This window comes from Phocoena sinus, chromosome X, assembly GCF_008692025.1.
Source record: "Phocoena sinus isolate mPhoSin1 chromosome X, mPhoSin1.pri, whole genome shotgun sequence".
In the NCBI taxonomy this organism is placed as follows: Eukaryota; Metazoa; Chordata; class Mammalia; order Artiodactyla; family Phocoenidae; genus Phocoena; species Phocoena sinus.
In genome coordinates, this window is record NC_045784.1 from 37,745,861 (window position 1) to 37,767,691 (window position 21,831).

Here is a 21,831-nt window from a genome sequence, read left to right on the forward strand (position 1 = left end):
ATGCTCTTGATGTGGGTAGAAGGTGTGAGTGCTAGAATGTGCCAGGTCTGTAACCTCACAGGCCTCTATAAAATTGTCTTTTTTGTTTTTTTATCAATTTAAACATTTCCTAAGGGCCTTCTATATGCTAGATACTATACTCAGTATTATTTTTAAACATCTTTATTGGACTCTTACAGTGTTAAAGTGTTGTGTTGGTTTCTGCTGTATAACAAAGTGAATCAGTTATACGTATACATATATCCCCATATCCCCTCCCTCTTTTGCCTCCCTCCCACCCTCCCTATCCCACCCCTCTAGGTGAACACAAAGCACCGAGCTGATCTCCCTGTGCTATGCAGCTGCTTCCCACTAGCTATCTATTTTACATTTGGTAGTGTATATATGTCAATGCTACTCTCTCACTTCATCCCAGCTTACCCTTCCCCCTCCCCGTGTCCTCAAGTCCGTTCTCTACGTCTGCGTGTTTATTCCTGTCCTGCTCCTAGGTTACTTAGAACCATTGTTTTTTTTTAGATTCCATATATATGTGTTACCATATGGTATTTGTTCTTCTCTTTCTGACTTACTTCACTCTGTATGACAGACTCTAGGTCCATCCACCTCACTACAAATAACACAATTTCCTTTCTTTTTATGGCTGACTAATATTCCATTGTATATATGGGCCACATCTTCTTTATCCATTCATCTGTCGATGGACACTTAGGTTGCTTCCATGTCCTGGCTATTGTAAATAGAGCTGCAATGAACATTGTGGTACATGACTCTTTTTGAATTATGGTTTTCTCAGGGTACATGCCCAGTAGTGGGATTGCTGGGTCATATGGTAGTTCTATTTTTAGTTTTTTCAGGAACCTCCATACTGTTCTCCATAGTGGCTGTATCAATTTACATTCCCACCAACAGTGCGAGAGGGTTCCCTTTTCTCCACATCCTCTCCGGCATTTATTGTTTCTAGATTTTTTGATGATGGTCATTCTGACCGGTGTGAGATGATATCTCATTGTAGTTTTGATTTGCATTTCTCTAATGATTAATGATGTTGAGCATTCTTTCATGTGTTTGTTGGCAATCTGTATATCTTCTTTGGAGAAATGTCTATTTAGGTCTTCTGCCCATTTTGGGATTGGGTTGTTTGTTTTTTTGTTATTGAGCTGCATGAGCTGCTTGTAAATTTTGGAGATTAATCCTTTGTCAGTTGCTTCATTTGCAAATATTTTCTCCCATTCTGAGGGTTGTCTTTTGGTCTTGTTTATGGTTTCCTTTGCTGTGCAGAAGCTTTGAGGTTTCATTAGGTCCCATTTGTTTATTTTTGTTTTTATTTCCATTTCTCTAGGAGGTGGGTCAAGAAAGATCTTGCAGTGATTTATGTCATAGAGTGTTCTGCCTATGTTTTCCTCTAAGAGTTTGATAGTGTCTGGCCTTACATTTAGGTCTTTAATCCATTTTGAGTTTATATTTGTGTATGGTGTTAGGGAGTGTTCTAATCTCATACTTTTGCATGTACCTGTCCAGTTTTCCCAGCACCACTTATTGAAGAGGCTGTCTTTTCTCCACTGTATATTCTTGCCCCCATCATCAAAGTTAAGGTGACCATATGTGCGTGGGTTTATCTCTGGGCTTTCTATCCTGTTCCATTGATCTATCTTTCTGTTTTTGTGCCAGTACCATACTGTCTTGATTACTGTAGCTTTGTAGTATAGTCTGAAGTCAGGAAGCCTGATTCCTCCAGCTCCGTTTTTCTTTCTCAAGATTGCTTTGACTATTCTGGGACTTTTGTGTTTCCATACACATTGTAAAATTTTTTGTTCTAGTTCTGTGAAAAATGCCATTGGTAGCTTGACAGGGGTTGCATTGAATCTGTACATTGCTTTGGGTTGTATAGTCATCTTCACAATATTGATTCTTCCAATTGAAGAACATGGTATATCTCTCCATCTGTTTGTTTCATCTTTAATTTCTTTCATCAGAGTCTTATAGTTTTCTGCATACTGATCTTTTGTCTCCTTGAGAAGGTTTATTCCTAGGTATTTTATTCTTTTTGTTGCAATCGTAAATGGGAGTGTTTCCTTAATTTCTCTTTCAGATTGTCTGTCGTTAGTATGTAGGAATGCAAGAGATTTCTGTGCATTAATTTTGTATCCTGCTACTTTACCAAATTGATTGATTAGCTCTAGTAGTTTTCTGGTAGCATCTTTAGGGTTCTCTATGTACAGTATCATGTCATGTGCAAGCAGTGAAAGTTTTACTTCTTCTTTTCCGATTTGGATTTCTTTTATTTCTTTTTCTTTTCTGACTGCTGTGGCTGAAACTTCCAAAACTGTGTTGAATCATAGCAGTGAGAGTGGCCAGCCTTGTCTTGTTCCTGATCTTAGAGGAAATGGTTTCAGTTTTTCACCATTGAGAACGATGTTGGCTGTGGGTCAGTCATACATGGCCTTTATTATGCCGAGGTAGGTTCCCTCTGTGCCCACTTTCTGGAGAGTTTTTATCATAATTGGGTGTTGAATTTTGTTGAAAGCTTTTCCTGCATCTTTTGAGATGATCTTATGGTTTTTTTTTTTTTTTTTTTGGTACACGGGCCTCTCACTGTTGTGGCCTCTCCTGCCGTGTGGTGTGTTTTGTGGTGTCTGTGACCTTATTATGATTTTAGGCAGCCTCTCTGCTAATGGGTGGGGTTGTGTTCCTGTGTTGCTCGTTGTTTGGCATAGGGTGTCCAGCACTGGAGGTTGCTGGTTGTTGAGTTGAGCTGGGTGTTGGCGTTGAGATGGAGATCTCTGGGAGATTTTCACCATTTGATATTATGTGGAACTGGGAGGTCTCTTGTGGACGAATGTCCTGAACTTGGCTCTCCCACCTCAGAGGCAGAGCCTTGACTCCTGGCTGGAGCACTAAGAGACTGTCATCCACATGGTTCAGAATAAAAGGAAGAAAAAAGAAGAAAGAAAGAAAGAAGAAGATAAAATAAAATAAAGTTATTAAAATAAAAAATAGTTATTAAAAAAGTTTTTAAAAAAGTAATAAAAAAGGAAGGAAAGAAGAGAGCGACCAAACCAAAAAACAAATCCACCAGTGATAAGAAGCACTAAAAACTATACTAGAAAAAAAAACACACAAAAAACGGACAGACAGAAGCCTAGGACAAATGGTAAAAGCAAAGCTATACAGACAAAATCACACACAGAAGCATACACATGCACATTCACAAAAAAAAATAAAGGGAAAAAAATATATGTATCGTTGCTCCCAAAAGCCACCTCCTCATTTTGGGATGATTCGTCATCTATTCCAGTATTCCACAGATTCAGGGTACATCACGTTGATTGTGGAGATTTAATCTGCTGCTCCTGAGGCTGCTAGGAGAGATTTCCATTTCTCTTCTTTGTTCACACAGCTCCTGGGGTACAGCTTTGAATCTGGCCCTGCCTCTGTGTGTAGGTTGCCTCAGGGTGTCTGCTCTTCACTCGGACAGGACGGGGTTAAATTAGCAGCTGATTCGGGGGCTCTGGCTCACTCAGGCCAGAGGGAGGGAGGGGTACGGAGTGCGGGGTGAGCCTGCAGCGGCAGAGGCCGGCGTGACGTTGCACCAGCCTGAGGCGCGCTGTGGGTTCTCCCGGGCAAGTTGTCCCTGGATCCTGGGACCCTGGCAGTGGTGGGCTGCACAGGCTCCCAGGAGGGGAGGTGTGGAGAGTGACCTGTGCTCGCGCACAGGCTTCTTGGTGGCTGCAGCAGCAGCCTTAATGTCTCATGGCCGTCTCTGGGGTCTGTGCTGATAGCCGAGGCTTGCGCCCGTCTCTGGAGCTCCTTTAAGAGGTGCTGGTAATCCCCTCTCCTCACGCACCAGGAAGCAGAGGCGACAAAAAGTCTCTCGCCTCTCTGGCAGCTCCAGACTTTTTCCCGGACTCCCTCCCGGCTAGCTGTGACGCACCAGCCCCTTCACGCTGTGTTCACGCCGCCAACCCCAGTCCTCTCCCAGCGATCCGACTGAAGCCCAAGCCTCAGCTCCCAGCCCCGCCCGCCCCGGCGGGTGAGCAAACAGGCCTCTCGGCCTGGGGAGTGCCTTGGCACCAATCCTCTGTGCGGGAATCTCTCCGCTTTGCCCTCCGCACCCCTGTTGCTGTGCTCTCCTCTGCAGCTCCAAAGCTTCCCCCTTCCGCCACCCACAGTTTCCGCCTGCGAAGGGGCTTCCTAGTGTGTGGAAACCTTTCCTCCTTCACAGCTCCCTCCCACTGGTGCAGGTCCAGTCCCTATTCTTTTGTCTCTGTTTTTTCTTTTTTCTTTTGCCCTACCCAGGTACGTGGGGAGTTCCTTGCCTTTTGGGAGGTCTGAGGTCTTCTGCCAGCGTTCAGTAGGTGTTCTGTAGGAGTTGTTCCACATGTAGATGTATTTCTGATGTATTTGTGGGGAGGAAGGTGATCTCCACGTCTTAGTCTTCCGCCACCTTGAAGCTCTTCTGTCCTCAATTCTTTTCATTCTTTTTTCTTTATTGTGCTCTGCAGTAGTTTTTTGCACTCTTTTATTTAACAGGTCACTTATCCGTTCTTCTGCCTCAGAATGCTACTGATTCCTTCTATCAAATTTTTAATTTCATTTATTGTGTTGTTCATCATTGTTTGTTTGCTCTTCAGTTCTTCTAAGTCCTTGTTAAACTTTTCTTGTATTTTCTCCATTCTCTTTCCAAGATTTCGGATCACCTTTACTATCATTACTCCAAATTTTTTTTCAAGTAGACTGCTTATTTCCTCTTCATTTGTTTGGTCTGGTGTGTTTTCACCTTGCTCCTTCATCTGCTGCATGTTTCTCTGTTTTCTCATTTTGTATAACTTACTATGTTTTGGGTCTTCTTCTGCAGGTTGCAGGTTCGTAGTTTCCGTTATTTTTGGTGTCTGCACCCTGTGGATGAGGTTGGTTCAGTGGGTTCTGTAGGCTTCCTGGTGGAGGGGACTGGTGCCTGTGTTCTGGTGTCTGGAGCTGTATCTTGTCCTCCTGGTAGGCAGTGCTGCATCCGCTGGTGTGTTTTGGAGTGTCTGTGACCTTAGTGTGACTTTAGGCAGCCTCTCTGCTAATGGATGGGGTTTTGTTCCTGTCTTGGTTGTTGCTTGGCATGGGGCTTCCAGCAGTGGACCTAACTGGGCATTGGGTGGAGCTGGGTCTTAGTGTTGAGATGAAGATTTGTGGGAGAGCCCTTGCTGATTGATATTATGTGGGGCTGGGAGGTTTCTGGTGGTGCAATGTCATAGACTCGGCCCTCCCACTTTGGAGGCTCAGGCCTGACATCCGGCTGGAGCACCAAGGCCTGCCAGCCACACAGCTCAGGAGAAAAGGAAGAAAGAATAAAACAAACAAAACAAAACAAAAAATGTACAGAGAGAACCCTAGGACAAATGGTAAAAGCAAACCTATACAGAGAAAATCACACAAGTAAGCATACACATACACACTCCCAAAAAGAGGAAAAGGAAAAAAAATGTATATAGTAAAAAAAAAAAAAGGAAGAGAGCAACCAAACCAAGAAACAAATCCACCCATGATAGTAAGCTCTAAATACCAAACTAAGATAAACATAAAACCAGAAACAATTTAGATGCAGAAAGCAAACCTCAAGTCTACAGTTGCTCCCAAAGTCCAGGGCCTTAATTTTGGGAACATTTGTTGTCTATTCAGGTATTCTTCAGGTGTAGTGTTTATCAAGTTGATTGTGGGGATTTAATCCGCTGCTCCTGAGGCTGCACAGAGAAATTTCCCTTTTTCTTCTTTGTTTGCACAGCTCCTGGGTTTTAGCTTTGGTTTTTGCCCTGCCCCTGTGTGTAGGCCGCCCTCGGGAATCTGTTCCCCACCCAGACAGGAGGGAGTTAAAGCAGTAGCTGATTAGGGCTCTCTTGCTCACTCAGGCGGTGGGGAGGGAGGGGTATGGTAGTCATGGAATGCAGTGGGAGCCTGAGGTGGCAGAGGCTGACGTGACCTTGCAACAGCCTGAGACACGCTGTGTTTTCTCCTGGGGAAGTTGTCCCTGGATCTTGCGGCCCTGGCAGTGGCGGGCTGCACAGGTTCCTGGGGGGTGGGGTGGATAGTGACCTGCGATTGCACACGGGATTCCTGGTGGCAGCGCCCGCAGTGTTAGCAGTTCATGCTGGTCTCTGGGGTCCAAGCTGATAGCCGCAGCTTGTGCCCGTCTCTGGAGCTCACTTAGGCGGTGCTCTGCCTTCTGTGGACACACTGGGAAGGAATCTCCTCTCCTCACACACCCCGAAACAAAGGTCTCTTGCCTCTCTGGCAGGTCCAGACTTTTTCCCGGACTCGCTCCTGGCTAGTTGTGGCTCACTAGCCCCCTTTAGGCTGTGTTCACGCAACCAACCCCAGTTCTCTCCCTGGGATCTGACCTCGGAAGCCCGAGCCTCAGCTCCCTGCCCCACCTGCCCCGGTGGGTGAGCAGACAAGCCTCTCGGGCTGGTGAGTGCTGGTCGGCACCGGTCCTCTGTGTGGGAATCTCTCCGTTACCCTCTGCACCGCTGTTGCTGTGCTCTCCTCCGTGGCGCCAAAGTTTCCCCCCTCCGCCACCTGTCTCCACCAGTGAAGGGGCTTCCTAGTGTGTGGAAACTTTTCCTCCTTCACAGCTCCCTCCCACTGGTGCAGGTCCTGTCCGTGTTCTTTTGTCTCTGTTTTTCCTTTTTCTTTTGCCCTACCCAGGTACGTGGGGAGTTCCTTGCCTTTTGGGAGGTCTGAGGTCTTCTGCCAGCGTTCGGTAGGTGTTCTGTAGGAGTTATTCCACATGTAGATGTATTTCTGATGCATTTGTGGGGAGGAAGGTGATCTCCATATCTTACTACTTAGCCATCTTGAAGGTCTGTCCCTTATAAAGTATCTTGAGGTGGTATTAAGGCAAGGTGAATTTGATACTGGCCTACCAATGATACTCTAGTCCTAGGTAAATGAGATTTTTCTTAGAATCTCTTGGTTTCTGGGTTTGTTGCTAAGAATTCTGTTTTGGCACACTTTATTCAGGCAAATGGATTGCTTCTCTCTTTTCCTGCCATCCCCATGTCCAGGTTCTAGCTAATGCACAGTTGAGTAGGGGCCATTCACTGGGTGACCCACTCAAGCGGGCTTTTAGCTCTATCTTCCTCCTTCCTCTTGTGGGTGAAGGGCTGTAGAGTGAGTGGATAATCAGGCTGTCAGGCACTTGACTTTGACAGACTGGTCTACAGAGATCTTCAGAGTTTCTCTAGAGTCTCATCTCAATGTGACATTTACACGTTTTATAAGTAGTAGTATTGTTTTTCTTTTAAATTGTGAGTGGTGATCCATGAATATGTCATGAAATGGAATTAGTGGTATTGACCAAGATATTAAAGAGTACAATAAGATAAATAGAATAAAAATATCAGTGTGTATGGTGCATAGTAAGGTTAAGTATTGTTTCATGGAGCTTCATTTGTAGATAAACCTGTACGTCCTGGGTTATGATGTAGAATGTATTTTTTACTCCAACTTGTGGTTAAAAAGAAAGTTTGAGAAAGACTGCCCTAGAGTTTAGGGGATGAGAATCTAGCCTCTGCAGTTAGAAGACTTATATAGAAGAATCTCAGCTCCATAATTATCAGATGCCTGATGGTGGGCAAGTCTTATAACCTCTTCGGGCCTCAGACTCCTCATCTGTAAAGTAGTGATAAAGATAGATCCTGACTGAAAGGGTTATGTTTGTTGAGAGGACTGAAGCCCTGACTACAATGACTGACACACAATAAATACCAATTGTTATGATTATCTATGAAAGTTGGTTGTTAATTTGTTGTGAGTGTGTGTGGCAGGAGAGTGTAATTAAAGTGAGTCATATGAGCCTGTTTCCAGTGTAGTAAATGGCTACAGACTGGTTGAGTCTTTCTTAAGCCCCTGGATTCACTATTAGTCTTCTATGTGGAATGACATCTGATACCTTATTTTGAAACACTTGTTTGAAAATCAAGACTCCCTCAATGGGAAATACTTCTTAAGATCTTTAGAAGAGCATAAATCGTACTTTGATTTCTATTTCCCTTTCCCAAAGGAATAAGATTAAGAGTAATAGATGCAGCGATTGGGTAGGGAAACCTCCTGGTATGGGAAGCACAGGGCTGTGCCCCTCTTGCTCCCTGTAAGGTCTCTCTGTTTGTTGAAATCAGCCTTCTGCTGCTAGGAATTAATTTCTTCAGGCTGTGCTTCTAGTAAACTCATTCACACTAAGCTGTTCTGGGGGTGCTTAACATGTTTATTTGTAATTTATTTAGGGGTAGCCTTTCCTGGTAATGGTTGTGTTTATTTTTTTAAACACATTAATTAAAGTATAATTTACATACCCTGAGTTCACTCCTTTTAAGTGTACAATTCAGTGATTCTTGAATGAAGAATTCAATGATTGTTGAATTTATAGAGTTGACTAAACATCACCACAATCCAGTTTTGGAACATTTCCATCACCTCCAAAAGATCTCTCGTGCCCATTTGCCTTCCACCCCCAGCCCCAGGAAACCATTAATCTGCTTTCTGTATTTATAGATTTGCCTTTTCTGGACATTTCATCAGAATGAAATCATACAGTGTATGGTCTTTTGGGTCTGGCTTCTTTCACTCAGCATAATGTTTTTTGAAATTCAGCCACATTGTAGCATGTATAAGAACTTCATTGCTTTTTATTGCCTGATAGGGTTCTACTGTATGGATACACATTTGTTTCTCCATTGCCAGTTGATGGATATTTGATTGTTTCCCCCTTTTGCCCATTATGAATAATGGTGCTATGAACATGCATGTACAAGTCATTGTATGGATGTATGTTTTTATTTCTCTTTCATAAATAACCAGGAGTGGAATTGATGGGTCATATGCTAAAGGAAGAGTCTAGTTTCTATATATCCTTGCCAACACTTATTACTGTCTGTCTTTTTTGATGATAGCCATTCTAGTGGGTGTGAAATGATAGCTCATTGTAGTTATAATTTGAATTTCACTAATGAATAATGATGTTGAGCATCTTTGTACATATTTATTATTTATAGGTTTCTTTGCTGAAATGTCTATTCAAATCTTTTGCCAAAAATTTAACTGGGTTGTTTGCCTTTTTACTGTTGTGTTGTAAGAGTTCTGTACATACTCTGGATACAAATCCTTTATCAGATATATAATTTGCAAATATTTCCTCTCAGTTTGTGGCTTGTCTTTTAATTTTCTTAAAAGTGCCTTTTGAAGAGCAAAGTTTTAAATTTTTATACAGTGCAATTTATCATTTTTCTTTTATTGATTGTATTTTTGATGTTGTATCTAAGAACTCTTTGCCTAGATCGAGGTCATAAAGTTTTCTCCTGTATTTTCTTCTGAAAGTTTTATACTTTTAGCTCTTCAGTTTAGGTCTATGATGCACTGTGAGTTAATTTTTGTGGATAGTGTGAGGAAAGCATCTAAATTCATCTTTTTTCATGTGGATATCCAGTTGTCCCAGTGCCTTTTGTTGAAAAGATTTTTGTTTCTCTATAAAATTGCATTGACATGTGCAGGTCTAAGAAATAATACAGAGTGGTCCGTGGTGCACTTTGGCTAGTTTTCTCCAATGGTAACATTTTGCAAAACTACAGTATAATATTATAACCTGGGTATTGACATTGATATGATCCATAGCTCTTATTCAGATTTTCCTAGTTTTATTTATACTCATTTGTGTGTGTGGGGGGGGTGGAGTGGGGGGCCATAACTTTATTAAGTCCTATACAGTTTTATCACCTGTGTAGGTTGGTGTATCCACCACCACAGTCAAGGAACTGAACAGTTCCAACACCACAAGGATCACTCCTGTTGCCCTTTTATAACCACTCCCACTTTCCTGCCACCACCACCCTTGCCCCTCCCTGACCATTGGCAAACACTAATCTGACCTCTATTTCTAAAATTTCATCATTTCAAAAATCTTATATGAAGCGAACCATGTGTTATGTAACAATTTGGGATTGGCATTTTTCACTCAAAAAATATGGAGCACTTTAAATTTGCATATCGTCCTTGCAAAGGGACCATGCTAATCTTTTTCATCTCATTGCCGTTTTCATATATGTGATGCCAAAGTGCATATAATCATTTATTTTTTAATGTTGGTATTGATGTATTTGTATCATATCTCTCGATTTTTATTTATTTTCTATGTATCATGTCTTTTTGTTCCTGTATTCCTCCTTTATTACTTTTTTTTGTATTAAATAATTTTTTTCTAGTGTCCCCTTTAAATTCCTTTGTTTTTAATTATATTTTTTGGAATGATTTTCTTAGTGCTTCTTCTGGAAGAATTATAATATGCTTCTAAACTTAAAAACAATCTATTTCAGATAATGCTAACTTAATTCCAGTAAAATATAGAAACTGCTCCGATATTGCTCTATTGCCTCCCCCTTCCTTTGTGATACTATTGTCATATATATTACTTCTTTATATGCTATATTCCTCCAATTATAACTATTCTTTATGTGATTCTTTTTTAAATATGTTAAGAGAAGAAATGAGAAAAACTCTCTTTATCTTTTTTATTTAACTACATAATTACCTTTATTCATGCTCTTTATTTCTTTGTGTGAATTTGAATTACTGTCTAGTGCCATTTCTTTTCAGCCTGAAGAATTTCCTTTAGTATTTAGTATTCTTTATAAGGCAAGTCATCTTTATCTGGGAACGTCTTTATTTTGCCTTCATTTTTGCTGGACATGGGATTCTTGGTTGATTTTTTTTTTTCTTTCAGTACTTTGAATATGTCACCCTCCTGCTTTCTGGGCCTTCACCATTTCTGGTGTTAAACTATTGAGTCCCTTCCCCATTGTATGTGATGGGTTGTTTTTCTCTTGCTACTTTCAATATTTTCTCTTTTTCTTTGGCTTTCAACACTTTGACTATGATGTATCTCAGTGTGGATTTCTTTGTGTTTTTTTCTACTTGGAGTTCATTGAGCTTCTTGAATGTGTAGATTAATGTTTTTGATGAAGTTTGATAACATTTTTGGCCATTATGTCTTCAAATGTTCTTTTCTGCCCCTTTTTCTCTCTCTTCCTCTTGGACTTCATGTACGCTTATGTTGGTATACTTAATGATGTCTCACAGATCTCTCAGATTCTGCTAATATTTCTTCATTATGTTTTTTTTCTGTTCTTTGGGTTGGACAATTTCTATTGATTTACCTTCAAGTTTGCTGATTCTTTCTTCTGCTAGCTGAAGTCTGTTGTTGAGTTCCTCTAGTGAATTTTTCCTTTCAGTTCTTGTAGTCCTAAACTCCAGAATTTCAAAATGGTCCTTTTAAAATAATTTTTGTCCCTTTATTGATATTCTGTATTTGATGAGTTGCTATTGTTATATTTCCTTTTAATTCTTTAAACATGGTTTCCTTTAGTTCTTTGAACATATTTGTAATACCTGCTTTGAATTCTTTGTCTGGTAAGTCCATCACCTGAGATCTTTCAGAAACAGCTTCTACTGCCTGCCTTTTTTCTTGTGTATGGGTCACCCTGTCCTGTTTTTGTTTTTTGCTTGCCTCATAACTTTTTGTTGAAAACTGGACATTTTCGATAATGTATTATAGCATCTCTGGATTCTTATTCTCCTCTCCCCTGGGTTTATTGTTGCTGTTTTTGTTTTTTTGGTGTTTATTTGTTTAGTGACTTGCCTGGACTAATTCTATGGTGTCTCTCTCCCTAGTAGTGTGCAATCACTGATGTCTCTACGCAGTATTTTAAGAAAACAATTCTTTTTAAAAATTGAGGTATAACTAGCATATAAAATCATATTAGTTTCAAGTGTACAACATTTGATATTGTATATATTGTGAAATTGTCATCACAATAAGTCTAGTTAACATTCATCACCATAATAGTTACAAAAATTTTTTTTTCTTGTGATGAGGACTTTTACTGCCTTAGCAACTTTCAAATGTGCTGTACAGTATTATTAACTATAGTTACTATGCTGTACATTACATCCCTATGATTTATTTTATAACTGGACGTTTGAACATTTTGACCGCCTTTACCCATTTCACCCACCCATCAACTCCCCGCCTCTGGCAATCACCAATCTGTTCTTTGTATCGATGAGCTCATTTTTTTTGATTCTACATATAAGTGAGATCGTATGGTATTTGTGTTTCTCTATATGACTTATTTCACTTAGCATAATGCCCCCATGGTCCATCCATGTTTTTGCAAATGGCAAGATCTCATTCTTTTTTATGGCTGAATAGTATATATATACACACACACACCTATATATATCTATATATATATCTATATCTATCTCACATCTTCTTTATCCATTCATTCGTTGATGGACACTTAGGTTGTTTCCATATCTTGGCTATTGTAAATAATGCTGCAGTGAACATGGAGGTGCATATGTATTTTCAAATTTGTGTTTTTGTTTTCTTTAGATAAAAAAGCCCCCACTCCAATTTAAAAAAAATGATTTTTGATTTTATGTTTAAGCCTGGTTTTCTGGGGTTGCTCCTTGGTTAGCATAACTTAGTAGTTAGCCAAAGATTGGTCAGATGTTTTGTTTAAACACCTTGAGCCAGTAGGGCTTTTACTCTCGCCAATGGATCTGTGTGTTTGGGAAATGACATTCAGAGTTTAGGTACTGTGCAAGTCCTTCACAGCTTTTGCTTTCTGTGCTTGCAAAGTTTCACATTCATCCAGGAATGAGTAGCTCACTAAGGACCTCTCCGGTCTCTTCTGAGTGTAAACACATAGCCTTTCAGACCCCCAGGGATATTTGGGAGCTTATCAAGGCTGACTGTGGCTGTCTTGATCCCCAGATCTCACTGATAATTTTTTTAGCTTTCTGCGGGTATACCCAACCAGTATGGCAATCTCAAACTAGCTTTTTTGCTCTTCTTTGATTATTTCCTGCCGAGATTGCTACATTGTTTTCAACAGTGCCCCTGGGCATGAGTTTTTCTATGCTTACTTCAAATTATGTCAACCCCTTTAGCAATGGAGCTGCTGGTGCTTATGGCCTGCCTTGCCCTTGTAGAACCCTTGTGCCTCAGAGCTGAGAGGCAGGGAACAGCTTCAGGCAAAAACACAGTAAACTCTCCCTGTTCTTACTGAGATTCAATAGTTTTTCTTAAATAAGTGCTTATCTGTTTTTTGCACTTGGTCAATTTCCAGATTCCAGAAATTGTTGTTTTTGACAGTTTTGTCCAGTTTTATTGTTGCTCTTTGGGAAGAGGATTTACCAAGCTCCTCACTCAGCTATTCTGGAAGTCCTGCTCCAGTAATGACCTTCTGTGGTTGTGTTTGCCACAGACAACACCCAAACTGGAAGGCTTCTCAGAACAGAGCAGATTCATATTTGGAGTAGTGTCTGCACATCTTGGGTGGGGCAAGGGTGGAGCAAGTTCCATTGATATGTCTCTTTAATATCTCATCAGCTTTCAAAAGGAGACTTACAAAGAGACTGAGCATCCTGTATTCAGAGAGACGATGAGTAATCAGTGCCCCAGAAGTTTGCCACTCTACGTGGCAGTGAATGTGAAGGCTGGTGTGGATGGGGCATCCACACACATTTTTGGAATAGTCTTCAGGATGGAAGATTGAGAAGGAGGGGGAATGTTTTCCTTCATAAGACATTAATTGTGGGAAATAGAGGATGGAAAACCACTTGTGGAGAAAACGTCCAGATTAAAAAAAATTACTAAAGGATATGTTTCTCTTCTTCTTTACATATTTATACATCTATAAATTGTTGTGTGTCTGTTTGTCCATTGTTAGACTCAGTGTTCTCTTTGGGCCTGGCTGTCAATATACTCATGAAGCTAGATGGACATCCTTCATAGTCAGAGGGAGTGATGGCTCCTGTAGTGTTTTGGGGTCTCTGTGTGTCTGTGTGTGTGCCATAGGGAATCCCTTCCAACACAAAGTTTCTTGGGGTACCAGAGCTGCTATATGCAAATGAAGCTCTTTGATGTGTATTTTCAATTAATCAATGACTCTTGCCTAGAATAAATGAAGTTAATTTTTTCCCCTTACCAGTCTTAAATCATAGTTTATAATGTTAATGAAGGTTGGGTTTTTCCTGATGTTGCTTCAACTTTTATGCACTGTCTTTTGCTTATTTTACTAATACCTGTGCAAGAACATAGTGTCTAAATTGGTCTAAAGGCGTCTTTCTAAATTTAAAAGCAGTGTTGAAGAGCAGTACTCTTCCCAAGTATGTGTCTTATGAGTGAGGGTGAGCATTTAACCGATTACTATGCAGGAACTGGGTGCCGATTACTGAACAAATGCCTTAAGGGAGCAGCAACTTGCATAACCCCATTTTGAAAAAGTAGATGTTTTTATTTTCTCTTTCTCAGTTTTAGCTGGTATTTTAAAGAGAGATGTGATTTTGCAGCTTTGGGGAGCACTCGTCTATTTCGGGCAATTGTCAGAACCGAGAACTGGAGGAGTTTAAGAAGAGGGCTCCAGTGCTCTGTTCTATAAAATATTGTAGAAGCAAAGAGTCTTTGGTTTTTAACAGCCAAGTTCTGACCATTTTGTGAGCAAATGTTGTACTAAAAGACAGAAATACAGCTTAGAGAATAGCTTCAGAGGACAAATGGCAGGGGAGGTCCAGGCAGCTATGCCTTAGTGCTTTAGTCATCTTTAATGGAAATGGAGCCTCTAGCCAAGCCTAATATATAATGTATCATAAAACATATGTCTGTCAGTCTCCCAGGTACGTTAAGTAGGGAAAACACAGACCTCAAAGGGAAGCTATGGCAGGCCTTGCAGAGGGGCTCAAATTACTTGGCTTGTTGTAGGGGGGCTGGAGACTGGAGGAGGAATGATGTAATGTATATTTTTAGTGTTTCTAAGAAGTGACTGTCTCCAGCCCTGTTCCGGTGGGTCGTGGGAGGGGGAATGGGAAAGGGAGGGGCTAGATTTATAGATTTGCATGGGAAAATTGAGTTGGGTGCCCGTTTTACAGATGCTTAAGCTTTTTCTTTTTAATTTAGAATATATATAAATACATATATATAAAAATATATAGGTGTGTGTGTGTGTGTGTGTGTGTGTGTGTGTGTGTGTGTGTGTGTGTGTGTATCCCCCAGGGAATATAGTACAGCAGGGAAGAGATGGGATGCGTCTAGCTGATGACATTTCACAGAATGTCCACCACCTTTGCATCTTGCTGTTGCCTCATCCTTTTCCCCTGGTGAAACAAGGGCCCAAGGCACCCTAGTAAGGATTGCTATCTCTGTCCTGATGCTCAAGAGCCCCGGTTAGCTGCATATCTCAGGGTGCCCTCAGCCACCATCTGAATTTCCTGCTGTCCCAGCATGTTCTGTCCCCAGCTAGACAGTCCTGCTTGGTAGATTCTTGTCCTTTCCCATTATTGAGCCTACTTCTTTGAGTGCCAGTTCCACCTATGAGCTGAAAGACCTTGGGTGTAACCTCTATGACTCTGAGTTTCCTTATCTGTATTATGGGAAGAATAAACTATCTCTTTGGGACTCAAATATACGTCTGCTGACTTCAGCCCTAAAGCATGTTCTGTGGCTCACCAAAGGGTCCCTACACTCAAGATGTCATTTCTGCTGTATTTTTCCAAACTACAGTTGACCCTTGAACAACGAAGGGGTTAGGGCTGCTAAACCCCCTTCCCCGCCTCAGTCAAAAATTCACCTAAAAGTTTACAGTCAGCCCTCCATATTCATGGTTCCGCATCCTCAGGCCCACATCCACAGCTTCAACCAACCCCGGATTGTGTAATAGTGTAGTGTGAATTTATTGAAAAAAACTTTCCTACAAGGGGACCTGAGTAGTTCAAACCTGTGTTGTTCAAAGGTCAACTGTATGCCCTGTCTCTCCCTAGAAAAGCCCACTGAAATAATTTCCTATATCAAGTCTTATCAAAAGAGATCAACCTGGCTCCATTCATTTTATTTATGCTAAGAATTCTCTATGCTTTTGGAACTTCCTATCGTTCTACCTCTCCTGAGCCTCAGCACACAGGTCAGCATGTACTCAAGCATACACATGTGCACACGCATGTGCTCAAGCATACCCATGTGCACACACATGTGCACACACACACTTGTGCTCATACACAGCACCACAGCGCATGGAGAGAGTGGCTCTTCATGTGATGTGTGATATGATTTAAAGTTGTACTTAGACCAGAGTCTTTGCCCTAAAATGAAGAAAGCAGCCCTTTATCTAACTTTAGCAGCCTCATTCTTTTGATTCATGGTGGGTTTTCCATACATGTTCTGCTGGGAACAACGAAATTATCACCTTATCCTTGGCATGCGTGGGCACAGGTGTGAGGTACCTGGAGAGTAGGGGCGGGCCGCTATCAGAGGGATAAATGGGCACCTAAGTCCAACCTGACTCATGTGCCAGTGTTTCTCAGGATCAGCCCAGTCCACACAGCTGTGTCTGGTTTTTAGATGTTGCTGTCACTTTATGAATATTTAAGCATATTCACACTTGCTCAGCTTCTCAATGATTTAAAAACCCCCTTCAGGGCCTAAGCCCTCCTTTTCTCCTTTTGCTGTCTCTTCTAATGTTGTCTATAGGGATTGGTAGAATAGCTTTAACTTTTGGCCGTGACCCAGTGTAAGAAATACATTTTATACTTCAATCAGTTCATACATGCACGTATACAAATATATAAGTGACTGAAGGCTTTTCCAAAACTACACTAACCCTTCCTGTATGCCAGGTCAAGCTCAGTTTGATCTATTCTATTGTGTTGTATCCCATTTTTTAAAAAAAGATTTAATTTTATTTATTTTTGGCTGCGTTGGGTCTTCGTTGCTGTGTGTGGACTTTCTCTAGTTGTGGTGAGCGGGGGCTACTCGTCGTTGTGGTGCACGGGCTTCTCATTGCGGCAGCTTCCCTTATTGCAGAGCACGGGCTCTAGGTGTGTGGGCTTCAGTAGTTGTGGCTCGCGGGATCTAGAGTGCAGGCTCGGTAGTTGTGGCACACGGGCTTAGTTGCTCCGTGGCATGTAGGATCTTCCCGGACCAGGGATGGAACCCATGTCCCCTGCATTGGCAGGTGGATTCTTATCTACTGTGCCACCAGGGAGTTCCCTGTATCCCATTTTTAAATGATGCTCTTGACCCACTGTGGCAAAAATGGTTACGGAACCCATTTCCTCTCTGGGCACACAGCTAGTCTACATTTTCCAGCCTCCCTCAAGGTTTGATGTGGCCAAGGCACTGAATTCTAGCTAATAAAATCTGGTCAGGAGTAATGTGCCTCTTTCAGATTTGACCTATAAAAGCTTTCCACGTGGGATCCATCAAGGCTTTTCCCACGCCACTGGCTTGATGCAGACAGATGTGGCAATCTTGAAAGCCACATGTTTAAGATGTCAGTGCCTCAAGATGGAGTGAGCCTGAGCCCCAGGCCTTGAGTCTATGGTTAGAGCACCCATTTTGGACTTTATGTGAGGGCCAAATAAGCTTCTATTGTTTTGAACCACTATACATTTTGTGTTTGTTTATTATCATAGCAGCTAGCATTATCCTGACTAATGTACCCCCACTTAACTCATCGGTTTAATTTACGTGCACTATCGTTTTCAATTTAAAGTTTTCCAAAGAGACTTTCTGTAGCACCCGACAGCTCTCTTTGATTCCCCTGAACCCACCAGCCCCACAAGCAGCACTTCATAATTGAAGGAGTAAAGCACAGGAAACTGCTAAACAGATTGTTGGATGCAGTTGTCAGAATATGTCTATGACAAGTATTTGGGCCCACATTTGCAGGCCACTGGTACTTAACCCAATCGTCTTGTGTTCACAGCACAGTGTTTCTAAAAATGGCAACTGCAGGTTGCGATAGTGAGAAGTTTAACTTGGTTAGTATGGGAGTTTCTTACTATAGATTTTTGAATAAAGCAATATTCCCTGTCTGGGATGCAGAATGAGGAAAGGGACTTAAAGAATGGTAAAGCCTGTCCTTCCCCTTACTTGTGCTTTCTGAGACCTTTGGGGCTTTATGGCCCCTGATTATTGCTCTTAAACTCTGGATAAACTCACAGAATAAAATTAGCCTGAACAGAGGACAGACATCCTGGCCAGCCACAGACTCCTTCATCCCTGGGGGAAATAATCAAGAGAAGAATCCACAGGCTTGTCATTCTTCAACTTCCTCCCTTCCTCCCTGTAGCCCTTTAGGCTTCCCTCTCCCTGTCTCCTTTCCTAGAACCCAAACTGAAAAAGTCTGGTATTGGTAAAAGCCCTTGTTGGGCTTTTTCTTACAGTCTTGACTTGAGAAGAGTGGCTTATGCTTTCCATCTGTCATCGTTCCCATCCTGCTACGACAGATACTAATAATACCCCAACTCTGTAAGCGTGAAAACTTCTCAAGTGCAGCCAGGGGTGGGAACCATCTTGGGAACCTGCAGCCAGATCACTGCTTCTCAAACTTTCTGTGCATATCAATCACCAGGGGATATTGTTAAAGTGTAGATTTTGTTTTACTAGGTCTGGCCTGGATCCGATATTCTGCACTCCTAACGCATTCCCAAGAGATGTCTTTGCAGCTGGTCCTTGGTCCACACTTTGGGTAGCAAGAAGCCAAGTGACCTGGTCAGATTGCTCTTCACCACTGGATGCCATAGGCTCTCATCTGCAAGAATAAGAGGAGTCAGGGATCATTTTCTGGCTCTTGTATTCATCAGGTGATCAAACTCTATTCCACAAGGCAGGCACCGTGAGGATTAACGACCATCTCCAGACAAGGTAGGATGCTTTTGCCAGATTCTGCCAGACTCTGTCTCTTAATTTCTGGGTACTCAGGTTACGTGGTAATAATTTTGAGATTCTTTGTCTAGCTGAAATTCATTTTTTAAAATATAATCATCCTTAAACCTTTCTGAAACTTTCCCTTTGAAAATTTCTCTAACAAATAAGCTACCCCACTGAATATTTTATACCATAATTTTATTGAAGAAATCGTACAGTATTGGCACTGGAAGGGATCTTGGAACCCAGCTTACCCACTACCCTGCATTTGAGGAAACTGGAAAATTGCAGACTCATTCCTCGTGTTGAAGTATAATCTTCAAAATGTTAAAAACATGACACTTAGGCAAATATAGAATGGACACATGTCAAAGATTTTATTCAGGGGCTTCCCTGGTGGCGCAGTGGTGGAGAGTCCGCCTGCCGATGCAGGGGACACGGGTTCGTGTCCCGGTCCGGGAGGATCCCACATGCCACGGAGCGGCTGGGCCCGTGAGCCATGGCCGCTGAGCCTGCGCGTCCGGAGCCTGTGCTCCGCAACGGGAGAGGCCGCAGCAGTGAGAGGCCCGCATACCGAAAAAAAAAAAAAAAAAAAGATTGTATTCATTTCATTAATTAATGAGGGTACCAGCAAGATGGTGAGGCTGGTTCAAAGGACACATATTTATGTATACTGTCAAAGGAATGCTGAAATGAATTTGCTAATAGAGATAAAACTGGTAAATGTTTTATGGGAACATAAAAAAGAAAATGAAATAGAAAAGAAATGTCACCTTTTCTACTGGACAAAAAGATGCAAATTAACATCTAACTTCACAGTCTTGGGGCCCCGATCAGATAGAAAATAGCAAAGGCAAACGCAAGTGCATTCTCCTGTACAGTCAAATAGTTTCCGGGTGAACCTGGTTAAAATGACATTCAAAGGATATGCCATCATTCTCCTGCTTAAGTTCCCAGTTTTGGATAATTTTTCTTAACACGAGACAGAACTTGAACCAGTACCAGGAGCCCAGGATACTTTTAAACTTCCCTGTTCTTGGCAGATCAGCAGTGGCATCACTTTGGGCAGCTGTTTTGAAGTTTTTCTCTACCAATGATATTAGATGACAGCCACATGTGTGACATACTCCCCTGGGCTTGCCCAAGGTTATATGGGGCCTCTAACACCACCCCTTTCTCTCCCACTAGAGAAAGTATATATGTATATGTGACCCTGGTGTTATTAGGGGGAATATATATATGTATTCATAGATATTCTTTTTATTTAAGAACTGGTTCTTAAACTTTGCTATTTAAACCAGTATTAGTAAAAATACATTTCCTCACAACTCACCTCAAAACTGACCTCAACATGTTGGCATGGCATGGCTTGAGGAATGCTGATTTGTGAGAGCAAAACTCCCACATGTTTTGCAAAAATCCCCTACTGCCTTGATTGAGTTTCTTTCTGTTTCTTTGTATCTTGCCTTGTTTTGTGCTGTGGAATCTCAAATTCCATGTACTTGGCTTGCCAGCAAGAAGTGCTGTAACATATGGAGTCTGAGACACATTGAGTGATCCTTAACCATTTACAGCCCGGTAATTACAGCCTGTGGTCACTAGGGACATGAGATCAGCCTCCAGTTCGTCACATGGTGTCTGTCAAGCCTGTGTCTCAACTCTCTAATGGGGAGGAGGATGCATTTTTCAAATCCTCTGGGTCACATGTCTCAGTGGTTTCCCTTTGCTGAGATGATGCTCAGTCAGGCTCACAATGGCTTCAGGGCTGTGGTGAACACCGTTTTCCTGGACATGTCATGAAACTCAGGGGAGGCGTTCCACGTCCATGTCTGTACTCTGCGACCTCATTCCCCCTGGCATGGCTGATGGGGAGGTAGAAACCCAACTCCACTGCGGTAGGTGAGGCTCTCTCTCTTGGAAATTTGGACCTTGGAACAGAGACAGTACTGGAGAGGTGTTGGCACCAACTCCTGCTGATCATAACTCTTTAGGGAGAAACTCTGAATGGTTTCTCCCGAGGGCCCTGGAAGTGCCCTGGGGCTAACAATTCATTTAATTCTGTAAGATGTACCAAGTACTTTTCTATTAAATTTCATTCCACCTTTTATTGTTGTTTCTAATTTTGTCAAAGTTGGTTTCAGTTGATTAAAAGTGAGAACACTTTAACTAATAGAGGCCTCCTTAAAGTAATGAAGTAGATGGAGGCTGAACTGGCTTGAGTGAAGGAACTTTGCTTCTAGCCTTGCTCTGTCACTCATTTAATGTGACTTTGTTTTTTTATTTTTAAATCAATTTTTTTAAATTGGCATATAGCTGTTTTACAATGTTGTGTTAGTTTCTACTGTACAGTAAAGTGGACTTCCCTATGCTATACAGCAGGTTCTTATTAGTTATCTATTTTATACATATTAGTGTATATATGTCAATCCCAGTCTCCCAATTCATCCCACCCTCTACCCCCTGCTTTCACCCCTTGGTGTCCATACATTTGTTCTCTACATCTGTGTCTTTATTTCTGCCTTGCAAACCCGTTCATCTGTACCATTTTTCTAGATTCCACATATATGCGTTAATATATGATATCTGTTTTACTCTTTCTGACTTACTTCACTCTGTATGACAGTCTCTAGGTCCACTCACGTCTCTACGAATGACCCAGTTTCGTTCCTTTTTATGGCTGAGTAATATTCCATTGTGTATCTGTACCACATCTTCTTTATCCATTTGTCTGTTGATGGGCATTTAGGTTGTTTCCATAAACTAGCTATTGTAAATAGTGCTGCAATCAACATTGGGGTGCATGTGTCTTTTTATTTTTTGGCTTAAAAACACACGTTTATTATCTTGCAGTTCTAAAGGTCAGATATCCAAAATACGTCTTAGGGTCTAAATCAAACGCTGAACTTGAGTGGACTTAGAGATTATCACATTAAGTAAAGTAAGTCAGACAGAGAAAGACAAATGTCATATGGTATCACTTGTATGTGGAATCCAAAAAGAAAAAAAAGATACAAACAAACTTATTTACAAAACAGAAACAGATTTACAGACACAGAAAACAAACTAATGGTTACCAAATGGGATAA

At 41.5% G+C, this 21,831-nt stretch overlaps 1 pseudogene; it reads right to left on the reverse strand.

The window, feature by feature from the left end:
- Positions 1-9,994: 9,994 nt before the first annotated feature.
- Positions 9,995-10,095, reverse strand: LOC116748166 (annotated as a pseudogene).
- Between the last annotated feature and the right edge of the window lie 11,736 nt (positions 10,096-21,831).